The 17,500-nt window shown below is 48.1% G+C and overlaps 27 non-coding genes across 27 annotated transcripts; 16 read left to right on the top strand and 11 right to left on the bottom strand.

Moving 5' to 3' along the window:
* The first annotated feature begins 238 nt into the window (after positions 1-238).
* Positions 239-309, top strand: TRNAG-GCC (transfer RNA glycine (anticodon GCC)). Its single transcript has one exon. It is a non-coding gene; the product is annotated as a tRNA-Gly (tRNA).
* Positions 310-799: 490 nt separating this feature from the next.
* On the bottom strand, positions 800-872 carry TRNAK-CUU (transfer RNA lysine (anticodon CUU)). The gene has a single exon. It is a non-coding gene; the product is annotated as a tRNA-Lys (tRNA).
* Positions 873-984: 112 nt separating this feature from the next.
* On the top strand, positions 985-1,055 carry TRNAG-GCC (transfer RNA glycine (anticodon GCC)). Its single transcript has one exon. It is a non-coding gene; the product is annotated as a tRNA-Gly (tRNA).
* Positions 1,056-1,726: 671 nt separating this feature from the next.
* TRNAG-GCC (transfer RNA glycine (anticodon GCC)) lies at positions 1,727-1,797 on the top strand. Its single transcript has one exon. It is a non-coding gene; the product is annotated as a tRNA-Gly (tRNA).
* A 490-nt stretch (positions 1,798-2,287) lies between these two features.
* On the bottom strand, positions 2,288-2,360 carry TRNAK-CUU (transfer RNA lysine (anticodon CUU)). The gene has a single exon. It is a non-coding gene; the product is annotated as a tRNA-Lys (tRNA).
* Positions 2,361-2,472: 112 nt separating this feature from the next.
* TRNAG-GCC (transfer RNA glycine (anticodon GCC)) lies at positions 2,473-2,543 on the top strand. The gene has a single exon. It is a non-coding gene; the product is annotated as a tRNA-Gly (tRNA).
* A 3,216-nt stretch (positions 2,544-5,759) lies between these two features.
* On the top strand, positions 5,760-5,830 carry TRNAG-GCC (transfer RNA glycine (anticodon GCC)). Its single transcript has one exon. It is a non-coding gene; the product is annotated as a tRNA-Gly (tRNA).
* Positions 5,831-6,320: 490 nt separating this feature from the next.
* TRNAK-CUU (transfer RNA lysine (anticodon CUU)) lies at positions 6,321-6,393 on the bottom strand. Its single transcript has one exon. It is a non-coding gene; the product is annotated as a tRNA-Lys (tRNA).
* Positions 6,394-6,500: 107 nt separating this feature from the next.
* On the top strand, positions 6,501-6,571 carry TRNAG-GCC (transfer RNA glycine (anticodon GCC)). Its single transcript has one exon. It is a non-coding gene; the product is annotated as a tRNA-Gly (tRNA).
* Positions 6,572-7,431: 860 nt separating this feature from the next.
* Positions 7,432-7,504, bottom strand: TRNAK-CUU (transfer RNA lysine (anticodon CUU)). The gene has a single exon. It is a non-coding gene; the product is annotated as a tRNA-Lys (tRNA).
* Positions 7,505-7,616: 112 nt separating this feature from the next.
* TRNAG-GCC (transfer RNA glycine (anticodon GCC)) lies at positions 7,617-7,687 on the top strand. The gene has a single exon. It is a non-coding gene; the product is annotated as a tRNA-Gly (tRNA).
* A 671-nt stretch (positions 7,688-8,358) lies between these two features.
* On the top strand, positions 8,359-8,429 carry TRNAG-GCC (transfer RNA glycine (anticodon GCC)). The gene has a single exon. It is a non-coding gene; the product is annotated as a tRNA-Gly (tRNA).
* Positions 8,430-9,097: 668 nt separating this feature from the next.
* Positions 9,098-9,168, top strand: TRNAG-ACC (transfer RNA glycine (anticodon ACC)). Its single transcript has one exon. It is a non-coding gene; the product is annotated as a tRNA-Gly (tRNA).
* Positions 9,169-10,029: 861 nt separating this feature from the next.
* On the bottom strand, positions 10,030-10,102 carry TRNAK-CUU (transfer RNA lysine (anticodon CUU)). Its single transcript has one exon. It is a non-coding gene; the product is annotated as a tRNA-Lys (tRNA).
* A 107-nt stretch (positions 10,103-10,209) lies between these two features.
* On the top strand, positions 10,210-10,280 carry TRNAG-GCC (transfer RNA glycine (anticodon GCC)). Its single transcript has one exon. It is a non-coding gene; the product is annotated as a tRNA-Gly (tRNA).
* A 490-nt stretch (positions 10,281-10,770) lies between these two features.
* TRNAK-CUU (transfer RNA lysine (anticodon CUU)) lies at positions 10,771-10,843 on the bottom strand. Its single transcript has one exon. It is a non-coding gene; the product is annotated as a tRNA-Lys (tRNA).
* Positions 10,844-10,950: 107 nt separating this feature from the next.
* TRNAG-GCC (transfer RNA glycine (anticodon GCC)) lies at positions 10,951-11,021 on the top strand. Its single transcript has one exon. It is a non-coding gene; the product is annotated as a tRNA-Gly (tRNA).
* A 671-nt stretch (positions 11,022-11,692) lies between these two features.
* TRNAG-GCC (transfer RNA glycine (anticodon GCC)) lies at positions 11,693-11,763 on the top strand. Its single transcript has one exon. It is a non-coding gene; the product is annotated as a tRNA-Gly (tRNA).
* Positions 11,764-12,248: 485 nt separating this feature from the next.
* On the bottom strand, positions 12,249-12,321 carry TRNAK-CUU (transfer RNA lysine (anticodon CUU)). Its single transcript has one exon. It is a non-coding gene; the product is annotated as a tRNA-Lys (tRNA).
* An 849-nt stretch (positions 12,322-13,170) lies between these two features.
* On the top strand, positions 13,171-13,241 carry TRNAG-GCC (transfer RNA glycine (anticodon GCC)). Its single transcript has one exon. It is a non-coding gene; the product is annotated as a tRNA-Gly (tRNA).
* A 484-nt stretch (positions 13,242-13,725) lies between these two features.
* Positions 13,726-13,798, bottom strand: TRNAK-CUU (transfer RNA lysine (anticodon CUU)). The gene has a single exon. It is a non-coding gene; the product is annotated as a tRNA-Lys (tRNA).
* Positions 13,799-14,280: 482 nt separating this feature from the next.
* Positions 14,281-14,351, top strand: TRNAG-GCC (transfer RNA glycine (anticodon GCC)). Its single transcript has one exon. It is a non-coding gene; the product is annotated as a tRNA-Gly (tRNA).
* A 490-nt stretch (positions 14,352-14,841) lies between these two features.
* TRNAK-CUU (transfer RNA lysine (anticodon CUU)) lies at positions 14,842-14,914 on the bottom strand. Its single transcript has one exon. It is a non-coding gene; the product is annotated as a tRNA-Lys (tRNA).
* A 107-nt stretch (positions 14,915-15,021) lies between these two features.
* TRNAS-GCU (transfer RNA serine (anticodon GCU)) lies at positions 15,022-15,092 on the top strand. Its single transcript has one exon. It is a non-coding gene; the product is annotated as a tRNA-Ser (tRNA).
* A 665-nt stretch (positions 15,093-15,757) lies between these two features.
* TRNAS-GCU (transfer RNA serine (anticodon GCU)) lies at positions 15,758-15,828 on the top strand. The gene has a single exon. It is a non-coding gene; the product is annotated as a tRNA-Ser (tRNA).
* Positions 15,829-16,684: 856 nt separating this feature from the next.
* Positions 16,685-16,757, bottom strand: TRNAK-CUU (transfer RNA lysine (anticodon CUU)). Its single transcript has one exon. It is a non-coding gene; the product is annotated as a tRNA-Lys (tRNA).
* Positions 16,758-17,425: 668 nt separating this feature from the next.
* Positions 17,426-17,498, bottom strand: TRNAK-CUU (transfer RNA lysine (anticodon CUU)). Its single transcript has one exon. It is a non-coding gene; the product is annotated as a tRNA-Lys (tRNA).
* Between the last annotated feature and the right edge of the window lie 2 nt (positions 17,499-17,500).

The raw sequence follows: 17,500 nt of genomic DNA, 5'->3' as shown, positions 1-17,500 counted from the left end.
TGGTGATGCAAGTAAACACTGTTCCACATATAATGGTACAGGAAGAGAAAAAAACAACTGCCCAACATGGAGCTCAAATACATGACCCTAAGATTAATAGTCTTATGCTCTAGCGACTGTGCTAGTCGGGCTTGGTTACGTAGGCTTGGAGGTGATGGCAAGGCAAGGCATCCTGACACTCCTGCTTTGTTTTATACACTAAAGTACATGAGTAAGTGTAAAATTAAGTACCTGTGGAGCATTGGTGGTTCAGTGGTCGAATTCTCGCCTGCCACGCGGGAGGCCAGGGTTCGATTCCCGGCCAATGCAGTCCTGAGTTCTTGCTGATATGGCAGTGCATTTTGTGAAAGTGAGGACAGCCATTTGCGCTGTGGTGATGCAAGTATACACTGTTCCACATACAATGGTAAAGGAAGAGAAAAAAACAACTGCCCAACATGGAGCTCAAATACATTACCCTAAGATTAATAGTCTTATGCTCTAGCGACTGTGCTAGTCGGGCTTTGTTACGTAGGCTTGGAGGTGATGGCAAGGCAAGGCATCCTGACACTCCTGCTTTGTTTAATACACTAAAGTACATGAGTAAGTGTAAAATTAGGCATTTGTGGAGCATTGGTGGTTCAGTGGTAGAATTCTCGCCTGCCACTCGTGAGGCCCGGAATCGATTCCCGGCCAATGCAGTCCTGAGTTTTTGCTGATATGGCAGTGTATTTTGTGAAAGTGAGGACAGCCATTTGCGCTGTGGTGGTGCATGTATACAGTGTTCCACATACAATGGTACAGGAAAAGAAAAAACATCCACCCAACGTGGGGCTCGAACCCACGACCCTGAGATTAAGAGTTTCATGCTCTACCGACTGAGCTAGCCAGGCTTGGTTGCGAATGTATGGAGGTGATGGCAAGGCAAGGCAAGGCATCCTGACACTCCTGCTTTGTTTCATACACTAAAGTACACGAGTAAGTGTAAAATTAAGTACCTGTGGAGCATTGGTGGTTCAGTGGTAGAATTCTCGCCTGCCACGCGGGAGGCCTGGGTTCGATTCCCGGCCAATGCAGTCCTAAGTTTTTGCTGATATGGCAGTGCATTTTGTGAAAGTGAGGACAGCCATTTGCGCTGTGGTGGTGCAAGTTGACAGTGTTCCACATACAATGGTACAGGAAAAGAAAAAAAACATCCGCCCAATGTAGGGCTCGAACCCACGACCCTGAGATTAAGAGTCTCATGCTTTACCGACTGAGTTAGCAATGCTTGGTAACCGAGGAGTTGTGGTGATGGCAAGGCAAGGCATCCTGACTCTCCTGCTTTGTTTTGTACACTAAAGTACATGAGTAAGTCTAAAATTAAACATCTGTGGATCATTGGTGGTTCAGTGGTAGAAATCTAGCCGGCCACGTGGGAGGCCGGGTTCAATTCCCGGTCAATACATTCCTGAGTTTTTGCTGATAGGGCAGTGCATTTTGTGAAAGTGAGGACAGCCATTTGCGCTGTGGTGATGCAAGTAAACACTGTTCCACATATAATGGTACAGGAAGAGAAAAAAACAACTGCCCAACATGGAGCTCAAATACATGACCCTAAGATTAATAGTCTTATGCTCTAGCGACTGTGCTAGTCGGGCTTGGTTACGTAGGCTTGGAGGTGATGGCAAGGCAAGGCATCCTGACACTCCTGCTTTGTTTTATACACTAAAGTACATGAGTAAGTGTAAAATTAAGTACCTGTGGAGCATTGGTGGTTCAGTGGTAGAATTCTCGCCTGCCACGCGGGAGGCCAGGGTTCGATTCCCGGCCAATGCAGTCCTGAGTTTTTGCTGATATGGCAGTGCATTTTGTGAAAGTGAGGACAGCCATTTGCGCTGTGGTGATGCAAGTATACACTGTTCCACATACAATGGTAAAGGAAGAGAAAAAAACAACTGCCCAACATGGAGCTCAAATACATTACCCTAAGATTAATAGTCTTATGCTCTAGCGACTGTGCTAGTCGGGCTTTGTTACGTAGGCTTGGAGGTGATGGCAAGGCAAGGCATCCTGACACTCCTGCTTTGTTTAATACACTAAAGTACATGAGTAAGTGTAAAATTAGGCATCTGTGGAGCATTGGTGGTTCAGTGGTAGAATTCTCGCCTGCCACTCGTGAGGCCCGGAATCGATTCCCGGCCAATGCAGTCCTGAGTTTTTGCTGATATGGCAGTGTATTTTGTGAAAGTGAGGACAGCCATTTGCGCTGTGGTGGTGCATGTATACAGTGTTCCACATACAATGGTACAGGAAAAGAAAAAACATCCACCCAACGTGGGGCTCGAACCCACGACCCTGAGATTAAGAGTTTCATGCTCTACCGACTGAGCTAGCCAGGCTTGGTTGCGAATGTATGGAGGTGATGGCAAGGCAAGGCAAGGCATCCTGACACTCCTGCTTTGTTTCATACACTAAAGTACACGAGTAAGTGTAAAATTAAGTACCTGTGGAGCATTGGTGGTTCAGTGGTAGAATTCTCGCCTGCCACGCGGGAGGCCTGGGTTCGATTCCCGGCCAATGCAGTCCTAAGTTTTTGCTGATATGGCAGTGCATTTTGTGAAAGTGAGGACAGCCATTTGCGCTGTGGTGGTGCAAGTTGACAGTGTTCCACATACAATGGTACAGGAAAAGAAAAAAAACATCCGCCCAATGTAGGGCTCGAACCCACGACCCTGAGATTAAGAGTCTCATGCTTTACCGACTGAGTTAGCAATGCTTGGTAACCGAGGAGTTGTGGTCAGTGGCGTAACTAGAAATTTTTCTCCCCCAAGCCAAAAAATTCTTCGGCGCCCCCCCCCCCCCCCCATAATTGGCACTAGGAAAGGGACAAACATGTGCGCGCCAAAGGCGCGCGGCGCCAAAAAGGGGCGTGGTTTTGTTTAAATGGGCGCGGCTTCGCATAAAGAGGCGTGGTGTTGCAGGAATAGACTACCTTATACCCCAGTTTTGCAACCTGCACGCCCAGACGTTAGCCACCACAGGAAAGAAAAATAATCCTGATTCATGCCCCTTCCATTATTTGTCATTTTTCCTCCTTATAGTAATGCCCAGTATACATTATGCCACATACTGCAAAGGCCCTCAGACATTATGCCACACACAATAATGCACATGACACAATATGCACACACTGTAATGCCCCCGACACATTATGCCACACACCGTAATGTCTGTGACACATTATGACAGGAATCGCAATGACAGTTATACATTATGCTACACACTGCAATGCCCCTGATACATTATAGCACATACCACAATGCCCATGATATAGTATACCACACACCGCAATGTCCGTGATACATTATGACACACACCGCAATGTCCGTGATACATTATGACACACACTGCAATGAACCTGAGACATTATACCACATACCACAATGCCCATGATATAGTATACCACACACCGCAATGTCCGTGATACATTATGACACACACCGCAATGCCCGTTATACATTATGCCACACTGCAATGACCCTGAGACATTATACCACATACCACAATGCCCGTGATATAGTATACAGACACCGTAATGCCTGACACATTATGCCACACACCGCAATGCCCATTATACATTATGCCACACACTGCAATGACCCTGAGACATTATACCACATACCACAATGCCCGTGATCTAGTATACCATACACCGTAATGCCTGTGACACATACCGCAATGCCCGTTATACCCTATGCCACACTGCAATGCCCCTGAGACATTATACCACATACCACAATGCCCGTGATATAGTTTGCCACACACCGTAATGCCTGTGACACATTCTGACACACACCGCAATGTCCGTGATACATTATGCCACACACCGTAATGCCCATTACACATTAAGTCCTACATTAAGGCTTCTAATTACTTTTAAATGACCTGCTCGTTGCCAGGGGTTTCATGCTCTTGGTTCCATGCACGGTGCCAGGGGTTTTCATGCTCAGGGTGTCATGCTCGTTGCCAGGTGTTTCATGCACTCGGTGTCATGCTCGTTGCCAGGGGTTTCATGCACTGGGTGTCATGCTCATTGCTAGGGGGTAGTGCTTGTTGCTAGGGCTGTGCTCCCAGTGCCACATATGTCCTCAGTGCCAGATATTCCCCCACGGTGCCAGGTACTCACATGCCCCCAGTGCCAAATATAGCCTCTCCCCCCAGTGCCACATATGCCCCCAGTGCCAGATATTCCCCCACAATGCCAGGTGTTCACGTGCCCCCAGTGCCAAATATAGCCCCCCATGTGCCAGGTACACATACAGTGCCATATATGCCCCCTCAGTGCCCCCCCAGTGCCATATATGCCCCCTCAGTGCCTCCCCAGTGCCATATATGCCCCCTCAGTGCCCCCCAGTGCCATATATGCCCCCTCAGTACCCCCAGTGCCATATATGCCCCCTCAGTGCCCCCGCAGTGCCATATATGCCCCCTCAGTGCCCCACCAGTGCCATATATGCCCCCTCAGTGCCTCCCCAGTGCCATATATGCCCCCTCAGTGCCCCACCAGTGCCATATATGCCCCCTCAGTGCCTCCCCAGTGCCATATATGCCCCCTCAGTGCCATATATGCCCCCTCAGTGCCCCCCGCAGTGCCATATATGCCCCCTCAGTGCCATATATGACCCCTCTGTGCCCCCCAGTGCCATATATGCCCCCTCAGTGCCCAAAGTGCCATATATGCCCCCTCAGTGCCATATATGCCCCTCAGTGCCACCCCAGTGCCATATATGCCCCCTCAGGCCATATATGCCCCCTCAGTGCCCCACCCCCTGTTCCATATATGCCCCCTCAGTGCCCCCCCAGTGCCATATATGCATACCTCCCGCAGTGTCCCGCGATGGGGGGGGGGCAGTTGGGAGGCTCCTACAGTCACTGCTCTGCATAGCAGAGCAGTACTGAATAGACGCTGTGCGCATGCGCACAGCGTCTATTCAGCGCAGACAGTGGGAGAGAGGGCATGCCAGCAGCTCACAGAGCGCTGGGCATGCCCCCTCAGTGACGAAACGGGGGCGTGGCCCGCGATCGCGGGTCCTCCGCGAAGCCACGCCCCCTTTTCATAGGACACGCCCCCGACACGCCGGAGACTCAGAGGGACACAGGAGAGGCGCACGCTGTGCCCTCCGTGTCCCTACTTCACAGCGGGGGGCTAGTGACAACAGATTGACATGCGGACGTTCGTCCGCATGTCAATCTGCTCTAAATCAGTGGCGGCGCCCCCGCAGCCCCTCGCCCCCAAGCCACCGCGAGGGCTGCGGGGGCAGTAGTTACGCCACTGGTTGTGGTGATGGCAAGGCAAGGCATCCTGACTCTCCTGCTTTGTTTTGTACACTAAAGTACATGAGTAAGTCTAAAATTAAACATCTGTGGATCATTGGTGGTTCAGTGGTAGAAATCTAGCCGGCCACGTGGGAGGCCGGGTTCAATTCCCGGTCAATACATTCCTGAGTTTTTGCTGATAGGGCAGTGCATTTTGTGAAAGTGAGGACAGCCATTTGCGCTGTGGTGATGCAAGTAAACACTGTTCCACATATAATGGTACAGGAAGAGAAAAAAACAACTGCCCAACATGGAGCTCAAATACATGACCCTAAGATTAATAGTCTTATGCTCTAGCGACTGTGCTAGTCGGGCTTGGTTACGTAGGCTTGGAGGTGATGGCAAGGCAAGGCATCCTGACACTCCTGCTTTGTTTTATACACTAAAGTACATGAGTAAGTGTAAAATTAAGTACCTGTGGAGCATTGGTGGTTCAGTGGTAGAATTCTCGCCTGCCACGCGGGAGGCCCGGGTTCGATTCCCGGCCAATGCAGTCCTGAGTTTTTGCTGATATGGCAGTGCATTTTGTGAAAGCGAGGACAGCCATTTGCGCTGTGGTGATGCAAGTATACACTGTTCCACATACAATGGTAAAGGAAGAGAAAAAAACAACTGCCCAACATGGAGCTCAAATACATTACCCTAAGATTAATAGTCTTATGCTCTAGCGACTGTGCTAGTCGGGCTTTGTTACGTAGGCTTGGAGGTGATGGCAAGGCAAGGCATCCTGACACTCCTGCTTTGTTTAATACACTAAAGTACATGAGTAAGTGTAAAATTAGGCATCTGTGGAGCATTGGTGGTTCAGTGGTAGAATTCTCGCCTGCCACTCGTGAGGCCCGGAATCGATTCCCGGCCAATGCAGTCCTGAGTTTTTGCTGATATGGCAGTGTATTTTGTGAAAGTGAGGACAGCCATTTGCGCTGTGGTGGTGCAAGTTGACAGTGTTCCACATACAATGGTACAGGAAAAGAAAAAACATCCGCCCAACGTGGGGCTCGAACCCACGACCCTGAGATTAAGAGTCTCATGCTCTACCGACTGAGCTAGCCAGGCTTGGTTGAGAATATATGGAGGTGATGGCAAGGCAAGGCATCCTGACACTCCTGCTTTGTTTCATACACTAAAGTACACGAGTAAGTGTAAAATTAAGTACCTGTGGAGCATTGGTGGTTCAGTGGTAGAATTCTCGCCTGCCACGCGGGAGGCCCGGGTTCGATTCCCGGCCAATGCGGTCCTGAGTTTTGCTGATATGGCAGTGCATTTTGTGAAAGTGAGGACAGCCATTTGCGCTGTGGTGGTGCAAGTTGACAGTGTTCCACAAACAATGGTACAGGAAAAGAAAAAAAACATCCCCCCAATGTGGGGCTCGAACCCACGACCCTGAGATTAAGAGTCTCATGCTTTATCGACTGAGTTAGCAATGCTTGGTAACCGAGGAGTTGTGGTGATGGCAAGTTAAGGCATCCTGACTCTCCTGCTTTGTTTTGTACACTAAAGTACATGAGTAAGTCTAAAATTAAGCATCTGTGGATCATTGGTGGTTCAGTTGTAGAAATCTAGCCGGCCACGTGGGAGGCCGGGTTCAATTCCCGGTCAATACATTCCTGAGTTTTTGCTGATAGGGCAGTGCATTTTGTGAAAGTGAGGACAGCCATTTGCGCTGTGGTGATGCAAGTATACACTGTTCCACATACAATGGTAAAGGAAGAGAAAAAAACAACTGCCCAACATGGAGCTCAAATACATGACCCTAAGATTAATAGTCTTATGCTCTAGTGACTGTGCTAGTCGGGCTTGGTTACGTAGGCTTGGAGGTGATGGCAAGGCAAGGCATCCTGACACTCCTGCTTTGTTTTATACACTAAAGTACATGAGTAAGTGTAAAATTAGGCATCTGTGGAGCATTGGTGGTTCAGTGGTAGAATTCTCGCCTGCCACGCGTGAGGCCCGGAATCGATTCCCGGCCAATGCAGTCCTGAGTTTTTGCTGATATGGCAGTGTATTTTGTGAAAGTGAGGACAGCCATTTGCGCTGTGGTGGTGCATGTATACAGTGTTCCACATACAATGGTACAGGAAAAGAAAAAACATCCACCCAACGTGGGGCTCGAACCCACGACCCTGAGATTAAGAGTCTCATGCTCTACTGACTGAGCTAGCCAGGCTTGGTTGCGAATGTATGGAGGTGATGGCAAGGCAAGGCAAGGCATCCTGACACTCCTGCTTTGTTTCATACACTAAAGTACACGAGTAAGTGTAAAATTAAGTACCTGTGGAGCATTGGTGGTTCAGTGGTAGAATTCTCGCCTGCCACGCGGGAGGCCTGGGTTCGATTCCCGGCCAATGCAGTCCTAAGTTTTTGCTGATATGGCAGTGCATTTTGTGAAAGTGAGGACAGCCATTTGCGCTGTGGTGGTGCAAGTTGACAGTGTTCCACATACAATGGTACAGGAAAAGAAAAAAAACATCTGCCCAATGTAGGGCTCGAACCCACGACCCTGAGATTAAGAGTCTCATGTTTTACCGACTGAGTTAGCAATGCTTGGTAACCGAGGAGTTGTGGTGATGGCAAGGCAAGGCATCCTGACTCTCCTGCTTTGTTTTGTACACTAAAGTACATGAGTAAGTCTAAAATTAAACATCTGTGGATCATTGGTGGTTCAGTGGTAGAAATCTAGCCGGCCACGTGGGAGGCCGGGTTCAATTCCCGGTCAATACATTCCTGAGTTTTTGCTGATAGGGCAGTGCATTTTGTGAAAGTGAGGACAGCCATTTGCGCTGTGGTGATGCAAGTATACACTGTTCCACATACAATGGTACAGGAAGAGAAAAAAACAACTGCCCAACATGGAGCTCAAATACATGACCCTAAGATTAATAGTCTTATGCTCTAGCGACTGTGCTAGTCGGGCTTGGTTACGTAGGCTTGGAGGTGATGGCAAGGCAAGGCATCCTGACACTCCTGCTTTGTTTTATACACTAAAGTACATGAGTAAGTGTAAAATTAAGTACCTGTGGAGCATTGGTGGTTCAGTGGTAGAATTCTCGCCTGCCACGCGGGAGGCCCGGGTTCGATTCCCGGCCAATGCAGTCCTGAGTTTTTGCTGATATGGCAGTGCATTTTGTGAAAGTGAGGACAGCCATTTGCGCTGTGGTGATGCAAGTATACACTGTTCCACATACAATGGTAAAGGAAGAGAAAAAAACAACTGCCCAACATGGAGCTCAAATACATTACCCTAAGATTAATAGTCTTATGCTCTAGCGACTGTGCTAGTCGGGCTTGGTTACGTAGGCTTGGAGGTGATGGCAAGGCAAGGCATCCTGACACTCCTGCTTTGTTTTATACACTAAAGTACATGAGTAAGTGTAAAATTAGGCATCTGTGGAGCATTGGTGGTTCAGTGGTAGAATTCTCGCCTGCCACTCGTGAGGCCCGGAATCGATTCCCGGCCAATGCAGTCCTGAGTTTTTGCTGATATGGCAGTGTATTTTGTGAGGACAGCCATTTGCGCTGTGGTGGTGCAAGTATACAGTGTTCCACATACAATGGTACAGGAAAAGAAAAAACATCCGCCCAACGTTGGGGTCGAACCCACGACCCTGAGATTAAGAGTCTCATGCTCTACCGAATGAGCTAGCCAGGCTGGTTGCGAATGTATGGAGGTGATGGCAAGGCAAGGCAAGGCATCCTGACACTCCTGCTTTGTTTCATACACTAAAGCACACGAGTAAGTGTAAAATTAAGTACCTGTGGAGCATTGGTGGTTCAGTGGTAGAATTCTCGCCTACCACGCGGGAGGCCCGGGTTCGATTCCCGGCCAATGCAGTCCTGAGTTTTTGCTGATATGGCAGTGCATTTTGTGAAAGTGAGGACAGCCATTTGCGCTGTGGTGGTGCAAGTTGACAGTGTTCCACATACAATGGTACAGGAAAAGAAAAAAAACATCCGCCCAATGTGGGGCTCGAACCCACGACCCTGAGATTAAGAGTCTCATGCTTTACCGACTGAGTAAGCAATGCTTGGTAACCGAGGAGTTGTGGTGATGGCAAGGCAAGGCATCCTGACTCTCCTGCTTTGTTTTGTACACTAAAGTACATGAGTAAGTCTAAAATTAAGCATCTGTGGATCATTGGTGGTTCAGTGGTAGAAATCTAGCCGGCCACGTGGGAGGCCGGGTTCAATTCCCGGTCAATACATTCCTGAGTTTTTGCTGATAGGGCAGTGCATTTTGTGAAAGTGAGGACAGCCATTTGCACTGTGGTGATGCAAGTATACACTGTTCCACATACAGTGGTAAAGGAAGAGAAAAAAACAACTGCCCAACATGGAGCTCAAATACATGACCCTAAGATTAATAGTCTTATGCTCTAGCGACTGTGCTAGTCGGGCTTGGTTACGTAGGCTTGGAGGTGATGGCAAGGCAAGGCATCCTGACACTCCTGCTTTGTTTTATACACTAAAGTACATGAGTAAGTGTAAAATTAGGCATCTGTGGAGCATTGGTGGTTCAGTGGTAGAATTCTCGCCTGCCACTCGTGAGGCCCGGAATCGATTCCCGGCCAATGCAGTCCTGAGTTTTTGCTGATATGGCAGTGTATTTTGTGAAAGTGAGGACAGCCATTTGCGCTGTGGTGGTGCAAGTTGACAGTGTTCCACATACAATGGTACAGGAAAAGAAAAAACATCCGCCCAATGTGGGGCTCGTACCCACGACCCTGAGATTAAGAGTCTCATGCTCTACCGACTGAGCTAGCCAGGCTTGGTTGAGAATGTATGGAGGTGATGGCAAGGCAAGACATCCTGACACTCCTGCTTTATTTCATACACTAAAGTACACAAGTAAGTGTAAAGTTAAGTATCTGTGGAGCATTGGTGGTTCAGTGGTAGAATTCACGCCTGCCACGCGGGAGGCCCGGGTTCGATTTCCGGCCAATGCAGTCCTGAATTTTTGCTGATATGGCAGTGCATTTTGTGAAAGTGAGGACAGCCATTTGCGCTGTGGTGGTGCAAGTTGACAGTGTTCCACATACAATGGTACAGGAAAAGAAAAAAAACATCCGACCAATGTGGGGCTCGAACCCACGACCCTGAGATTAAGAGTCTCATGCTTTACCGACTGAGTTAGCAATGCTTGGTAACCGAGGAGTTGTGGTGATGGCAAGGCAAGGCATCCTGACTCTCCTGCTTTGTTTTGTACACTAAAGTACATGAGTAAGTCTAAAATTAAGCATCTGTGGATCATTGGTGGTTCAGTGGTAGAAATCTAGCAGGCCACGTGGGAGGCCGGGTTCAATTCCCGGTCAATACATTCCTGAGTTTTTGCTGATAGGGCAGTGCATTTTGTGAAAGTGAGGACAGCCATTTGCGCTGTGGTGGTGCAAGTATACAGTGTTCCACATACAATGGTACAGGAAAAGAAAAAACATCCGCCCAACGTGGGGCTCGAACCCACGACCCTGAGATTAAGAGTCTCATGCTCTACCGACTGAGCTAGCCAGGCTTGGTTGAGAATGTATGGAGGTGATGGCAAGGCAAGGCATCCTGACACTCCTGCTTTATTTCATACACTAAAGTACACGAGTAAGTGTAAAATTAAGTATCTGTGGAGCATTGGTGGTTCAGTGGTAGAATTCTCGCCTGCCACGCGGGAGGCCTGGGTTCGATTCCCGGCCAATGCAGTCCTAAGTTTTTGCTGATATGGCAGTGCATTTTGTGAAAGTGAGGACAGCCATTTGCGCTGTGGTGGTGCAAGTTGACAGTGTTCCACATACAATGGTACAGGAAAAGAAAAAAAACATCCGCCCAATGTAGGGCTCGAACCCACGACCCTGAGATTAAGAGTCTCATGCTTTACCGACTGAGTTAGCAATGCTTGGTAACCGAGGAGTTGTGGTGATGGCAAGGCAAGGCATCCTGACTCTCCTGCTTTGTTTTGTACACTAAAGTACATGAGTAAGTCTAAAATTAAACATCTGTGGATCATTGGTGGTTCAGTGGTAGAAATCTAGCCGGCCACGTGGGAGGCCGGGTTCAATTCCCGGTCAATACATTCCTGAGTTTTTGCTGATAGGGCAGTGCATTTTGTGAAAGTGAGGACAGCCATTTGCGCTGTGGTGATGCAAGTAAACACTGTTCCACATATAATGGTACAGGAAGAGAAAAAAACAACTGCCCAACATGGAGCTCAAATACATGACCCTAAGATTAATAGTCTTATGCTCTAGCGACTGTGCTAGTCGGGCTTGGTTACGTAGGCTTGGAGGTGATGGCAAGGCAAGGCATCCTGACACTCCTGCTTTGTTTTATACACTAAAGTACATGAGTAAGTGTAAAATTAAGTACCTGTGGAGCATTGGTGGTTCAGTGGTAGAATTCTCGCCTGCCACGCGGGAGGCCCGGGTTCGATTCCCGGCCAATGCAGTCCTGAGTTTTTGCTGATATGGCAGTGCATTTTGTGAAAGTGAGGACAGCCATTTGCGCTGTGGTGATGCAAGTATACACTGTTCCACATACAATGGTAAAGGAAGAGAAAAAAACAACTGCCCAACATGGAGCTCAAATACATTACCCTAAGATTAATAGTCTTATGCTCTAGCGACTGTGCTAGTCGGGCTTTGTTACGTAGGCTTGGAGGTGATGGCAAGGCATCCTGACACTCCTGCTTTGTTTAATACACTAAAGTACATGAGTAAGTGTAAAATTAGGCATCTGTGGAGCATTGGTCGTTCAGTGGTAGAATTCTCGCCTGCCACTCGTGAGGCCCGGAATCGATTCCCGGCCAATGCAGTCCTGAGTTTTTGCTGATATGGCAGTGTATTTTGTGAAAGTGAGGACAGCCATTTGCGCTGTGGTGGTGCAAGTTGACAGTGTTCCACATACAATGGTACAGGAAAAGAAAAAACATCCGCCCAACGTGGGGCTCGAACCCACGACCCTGAGATTAAGAGTCTCATGCTCTACCGACTGAGCTAGCCAGGCTTGGTTGAGAATGTATGGAGGTGATGGCAAGGCAAGGCATCCTGACACTCCTGCTTTGTTTCATACACTAAAGTACACGAGTAAGTGTAAAATTAAGTACCTGTGGAGCATTGGTGGTTCAGTGATAGAATTCTCACCTGCCACGCGGGAGGCCCGGGTTTGATTCCCGGCCAATGCAGTCCTGAGTTTTTGCTGATATGGCAGTGCATTTTGTGAAAGTGAGGACAGCCATTTGCGCTGTGGTGGTGCAAGTTGACAGTGTTCCACAAACAATGGTACAGGAAAAGAAAAAAAACATCCGACCAATGTGGGGCTCGAACCCACGACCCTGAGATTAAGAGTCTCATGCTTTATCGACTGAGTTAGCAATGCTTGGTAACCGAGGAGTTGTGGTGATGGCAAGGCAAGGCATCCTGACTCTCCATCTTTGTTTTGTACACTAAAGTACATGAGTAAGTCTAAAATTAAGCATCTGTGGATCATTGGTGGTTCAGTTGTAGAAATCTAGCCGGCCACGTGGGAGGCCGGGTTCAATTCCCGGTCAATACATTCCTGAGTTTTTGCTGATAGGGCAGTGCATTTTGTGAAAGTGAGGACAGCCATTTGCGCTGTGGTGATGCAAGTATACACTGTTCCACATACAATGGTAAAGGAAGAGAAAAAAACAACTGCCCAACATGGAGCTCAAATACATGACCCTAAGATTAATAGTCTTATGCTCTAGCGACTGTGCTAGTCGGGCTTGGTTACGTAGGCTTGGAGGTGATGGCAAGGCAAGGCATCCTGACACTCCTGCTTTGTTTTATACACTAAAGTACATGAGTAAGTGTAAAATTAAGTACCTGTGGAGCATTGGTGGTTCAGTGGTAGAATTCTCGCCTGCCTCGCGGGAGGCCCGGGTTCGATTCCCGGCCAATGCAGTCCTGAGTTTTTGCTGATATGGCAGTGCATTTTGTGAAAGTGAGGACAGCCATTTGCGCTGTGGTGATGCAAGTATACACTGTTCCACATACAATGGTAAAGGAAGAGAAAAAAACAACTGCCCAACATGGAGCTCAAATACATGACCCTAAGATTAATAGTCTTATGCTCTAGCGACTGTGCTAGTCGGGCTTGGTTACGTAGGCTTGGAGGTGATGGCAAGGCAAGGCATCCTGACACTCCTGCTTTGTTTAATACACTAAAGTACATGAGTAAGTGTAAAATTAGGCATCTGTGGAGCATTGGTGGTTCAGTGGTAGAATTCTCGCCTGCCACTCGTGAGGCCCGGAATCGATTCCCGGCCAATGCAGTCCTGAGTTTTTGCTGATATGGCAGTGTATTTTGTGAGGACAGCCATTTGCGCTGTGGTGGTGCAAGTATACAGTGTTCCACATACAATGGTACAGGAAAAGAAAAAACATCCGCCCAACTTGGGGATCGAACCCACGACCCTGAGATTAAGAGTCTCATGCTCTACCGACTGAGCTAGCCAGGCTTGGTTGCGAATGTATGGAGGTGATGGCAAGGCAAGGCAAGGCATCCTGACACTCCTGCTTTGTTTCATACACTAAAGTACACGAGTAAGTGTAAAATTAAGTACCTGTGGAGCATTGGTGTTTCAGTGGTAGAATTCTCGCCTGCCACTCGTGAGGCCCGGAATCGATTCCCGGCCAATGCAGTCCTGAGTTTTTGCTGATATGGCAGTGTATTTTGTGAAAGTGAGGACAGCCATTTGCGCTGTGGTGGTGCAAGTTGACAGTGTTCCACATACAATGGTACAGGAAAAGAAAAAACATCCGCCCAACGTGGGGCTCGTACCCACGACCCTGAGATTAAGATTCTCATGCTCTACCGACTGAGCTAGCCAGGCTTGGTTGAGAATGTATGGAGGTGATGGCAAGGCAAGGCATCCTGACACTCCTGCTTTATTTCATACACTAAAGTACACGAGTAAGTGTAAAGTTAAGTATCTGTGGAGCATTGGTGGTTCAGTGGTAGAATTCTCGCCTGCCACGCGGGAGGCCCGGGTTTGATTTCCGGCCAATGCAGTCCTGAATTTTTGCTGATATGGCAGTGCATTTTGTGAAAGTGAGGACAGCCATTTGCGCTGTGGTGGTGCAAGTTGACATTGTTTCACATACAATGGTACAGGAAAAGAAAAAAAACATCCGACCAATGTGGGGCTCGAACCCACGACCCTGAGATTAAGAGTCTCATGCTTTACCGACTGAGTTAGCAATGCTTGGTAACCGAGGAGTTGTGGTGATGGCAAGGCAAGGCATCCTGACTCTCCTGCTTTGTTTTGTACACTAAAGTACATGAGTAAGTCTAAAATTAAGCATCTGTGGATCATTGGTGGTTCAGTGGTAGAAATCTAGCCGGCCACGTGGGAGGCCGGGTTCAATTCCCGGTCAATACATTCCTGAGTTTTTGCTGATAGGGCAGTGCATTTTGTGAAAGTGAGGACAGCCATTTGCGCTGTGGTGGTGCAAGTATACAGTGTTCCACATACAATGGTACAGGAAAAGAAAAAACATCCGCCCAACGTGGGGCTCAAACCCACGACCCTGAGATTAAGAGTCTCATGCTCTACCGACTGAGCTAGCCAGGCTTGGTTGAGAATGTATGGAGGTGATGGCAAGGCAAGGCATCCTGACACTCCTGCTTTATTTCATACACTAAAGTACACGAGTAAGTGTAAAATTAAGTATCTGTGGAGCATTGGTGGTTCAGTGGTAGAATTCTCGCCTGCTGCGCGGGAGGCCTGGGTTTGATTCCCGGTCAATGCAGTCCTGAGTTTTTGCTGATATGGCAGTGCATTTTGTGAAAGTGAGGACAGCCATTTGCGCTGTGGTGGGGCAAGTTGACAGTGTTCCACATACAATGGTACAGGAAAAGAAAAAAAACATCCACCCAATGTAGGGCTCGAACCCACGACCCTGAGATTAAGAGTCTCATGCTTTACCGACTGAGTTAGCAATGCTTGGTAACCGAGGAGTTGTGGTGATGGCAAGGCAAGGCATCCTGACTCTCCTGCTTTGTTTTGTACACTAAAGTACATGAGTAAGTCTAAAATTAAGCATCTGTGGATCAGTGGTGGTTCACTGGTAGAAATCTAGCCGGCCACGTGGGAGGCCGGGTTCAATTCCCGGTCAATACATTCCTGAGTTTTTGCTAATAGGGCAGTGCATTTTGAGAAAGTGAGGACAGCCATTTGCGCTGTGGTGGTGCAAGTATACAGTGTTCCACATACAATGGTACAGGAAAAGAAAAAACATCCACCCAACGTGGGGCTTGAACCCACGACCCTGAAATTAAGAGTCTCATGCTCTAGCGACTGTGCTAGTCGGGCTTGGTTACGTAGGCTTGGAGGTGATGGCAAGGCATCCTGACACTCCTGCTTTGTTTTATACACTAAAGTACACGAGTAAGTGTAAAATTAAGTACCTGTGGAGCATTGGTGGTTCAGTGGTAGAATTCTCGCCTGCTACGCGGGAGGCCCGGGTTCGATTCCCGGCCAATGCAGTCCTGAGTTTTTGCTGATATGGCAGTGCATTTTGTGAAAGTGAGGACAGCCATTTGCGCTGTGGTGGAGCAAGTTGACAGTGTTCCACATACAATGGTACAGGAAAATAAAAAAAACATCCGCCCAACGTGGGGCTCGAACCTACGACGCTGAGATTAAGAGTCTCATGCTTTACCGACTGATTTAGCAATGCTTGGTAACCGAGGAGTTGTGGTGATGGCAAGGCAAGGCATCCTGAGTCTCCTGCTTTGTTTTGTACACTAAAGTACATGAGTAAGTCTAAAATTAAGCATCTGTGGATCATTGGTGGTTCAGTGGTAGAAATCTAGCCGGCCACGTGGGAGGCAGGGTTCAATTCCCGGTCAATACATTCCTGAGTTTTTGCTGATAGGGCAGTGCATTTTGTGAAAGTGAGGACAGCCATTTGCGCTGTGGTGATGCAAGTATACACTGTTCCACATACAATGGTAAAGGAAGAGAAAAAAACAACTGCCCAACATGGAGCTCAAATACATGACCCTAAGATTAATAGTCTTATGCTCTAGCGACTGTGCTAGTCGGGCTTGGTTACGTAGGCTTGGAGGAGATGGCAAGGCATCCTGACACTCCTGCTTTGTTTAATACACTAAAGTACATGAGTAAGTGTAAAATTAGGCATCTGTGGAGCATTGGTGGTTCAGTGGTAGAATTCTCGCCTGCCACTCGTGAGGCCAGGAATCGATTCCCGGCCAATGCAGTCCTGAGTTTTTGCTGATATGGCAGTGTATTTTGTGAAAGTGAGGACAGCCATTTGCGCTCTGGTGGTGCAAGTTGACAGTGTTCCACATACAATGGTACAGGAAAAGAAAAAACATCCGCCCAACGTGGGGCTCGAACCCACGACCCTGAGATTAAGAGTCTCATGCTCTACCGACTGAGCTAGCCAGGCTTGGTTGATAATGTATGGAGGTGATGGCAAGGCAAGGCATCCTGACACTCCTGCTTTATTTCATACACTAAAGTACACGAGTAAGTGTAACATTAAGTATCTGTGGAGCATTGGTGGTTCAGTGGTAGAATTCTCGCCTGCCACGCGGGAGGCCCGGGTTCGATTTCTGGCAAATGCAGTCCTGAATATTTGCTGATATGGCAGTGCATTTTGTGAAAGTGAGGACAGCCATTTGCGCTGTGGTGGTGCAAGTTGACAGTGTTCCACATACAATGGAACAGGAAAAGAAAAAAAACATCCGCCCAATGTGGGGCTCGAACCCACGACCCTGAGATTAAGAGTCTCATGCTTTACCGACTGAGTTAGCAATGCTTGGTAACCGAGGAGTTGTGGTGATGGCAAGGCAAGGCATCCTGACTCTCCTGCTTTGTTTTGTACACTAAAGTACACGAGTAAGTCTAAAATTAAGCATCTGTGGATCATTGGTGGTTCAGTGGTAGAAATCTAGCCGGCCACGTGGGAGGCCGGGTTCAATTCCCGGTCAATACATTCCTGAGTTTTTGCTGATAGGGCAGTGCATTTTGTTAAAGTGAGGACAGCCATTTGCGCTGTGGTGGTGCAAGTATACAGTGTTCCACATACAATGGTACAGGAAAAGAAAAAACATCCGCCTAACGTGGGGCTCGAACCCACGACCCTGAGATTAAGAGTCTCATGCTCTACCGACTGAGCTAGCCAGGCTT

This window comes from Pseudophryne corroboree, chromosome 3, assembly GCF_028390025.1.
Source record: "Pseudophryne corroboree isolate aPseCor3 chromosome 3, aPseCor3.hap2, whole genome shotgun sequence".
In the NCBI taxonomy this organism is placed as follows: Eukaryota; Metazoa; Chordata; class Amphibia; order Anura; family Myobatrachidae; genus Pseudophryne; species Pseudophryne corroboree.
The sequence above is the reverse complement of the archived record's forward strand: the minus strand, read 5'-3'. Positions and strand labels throughout refer to the sequence as shown.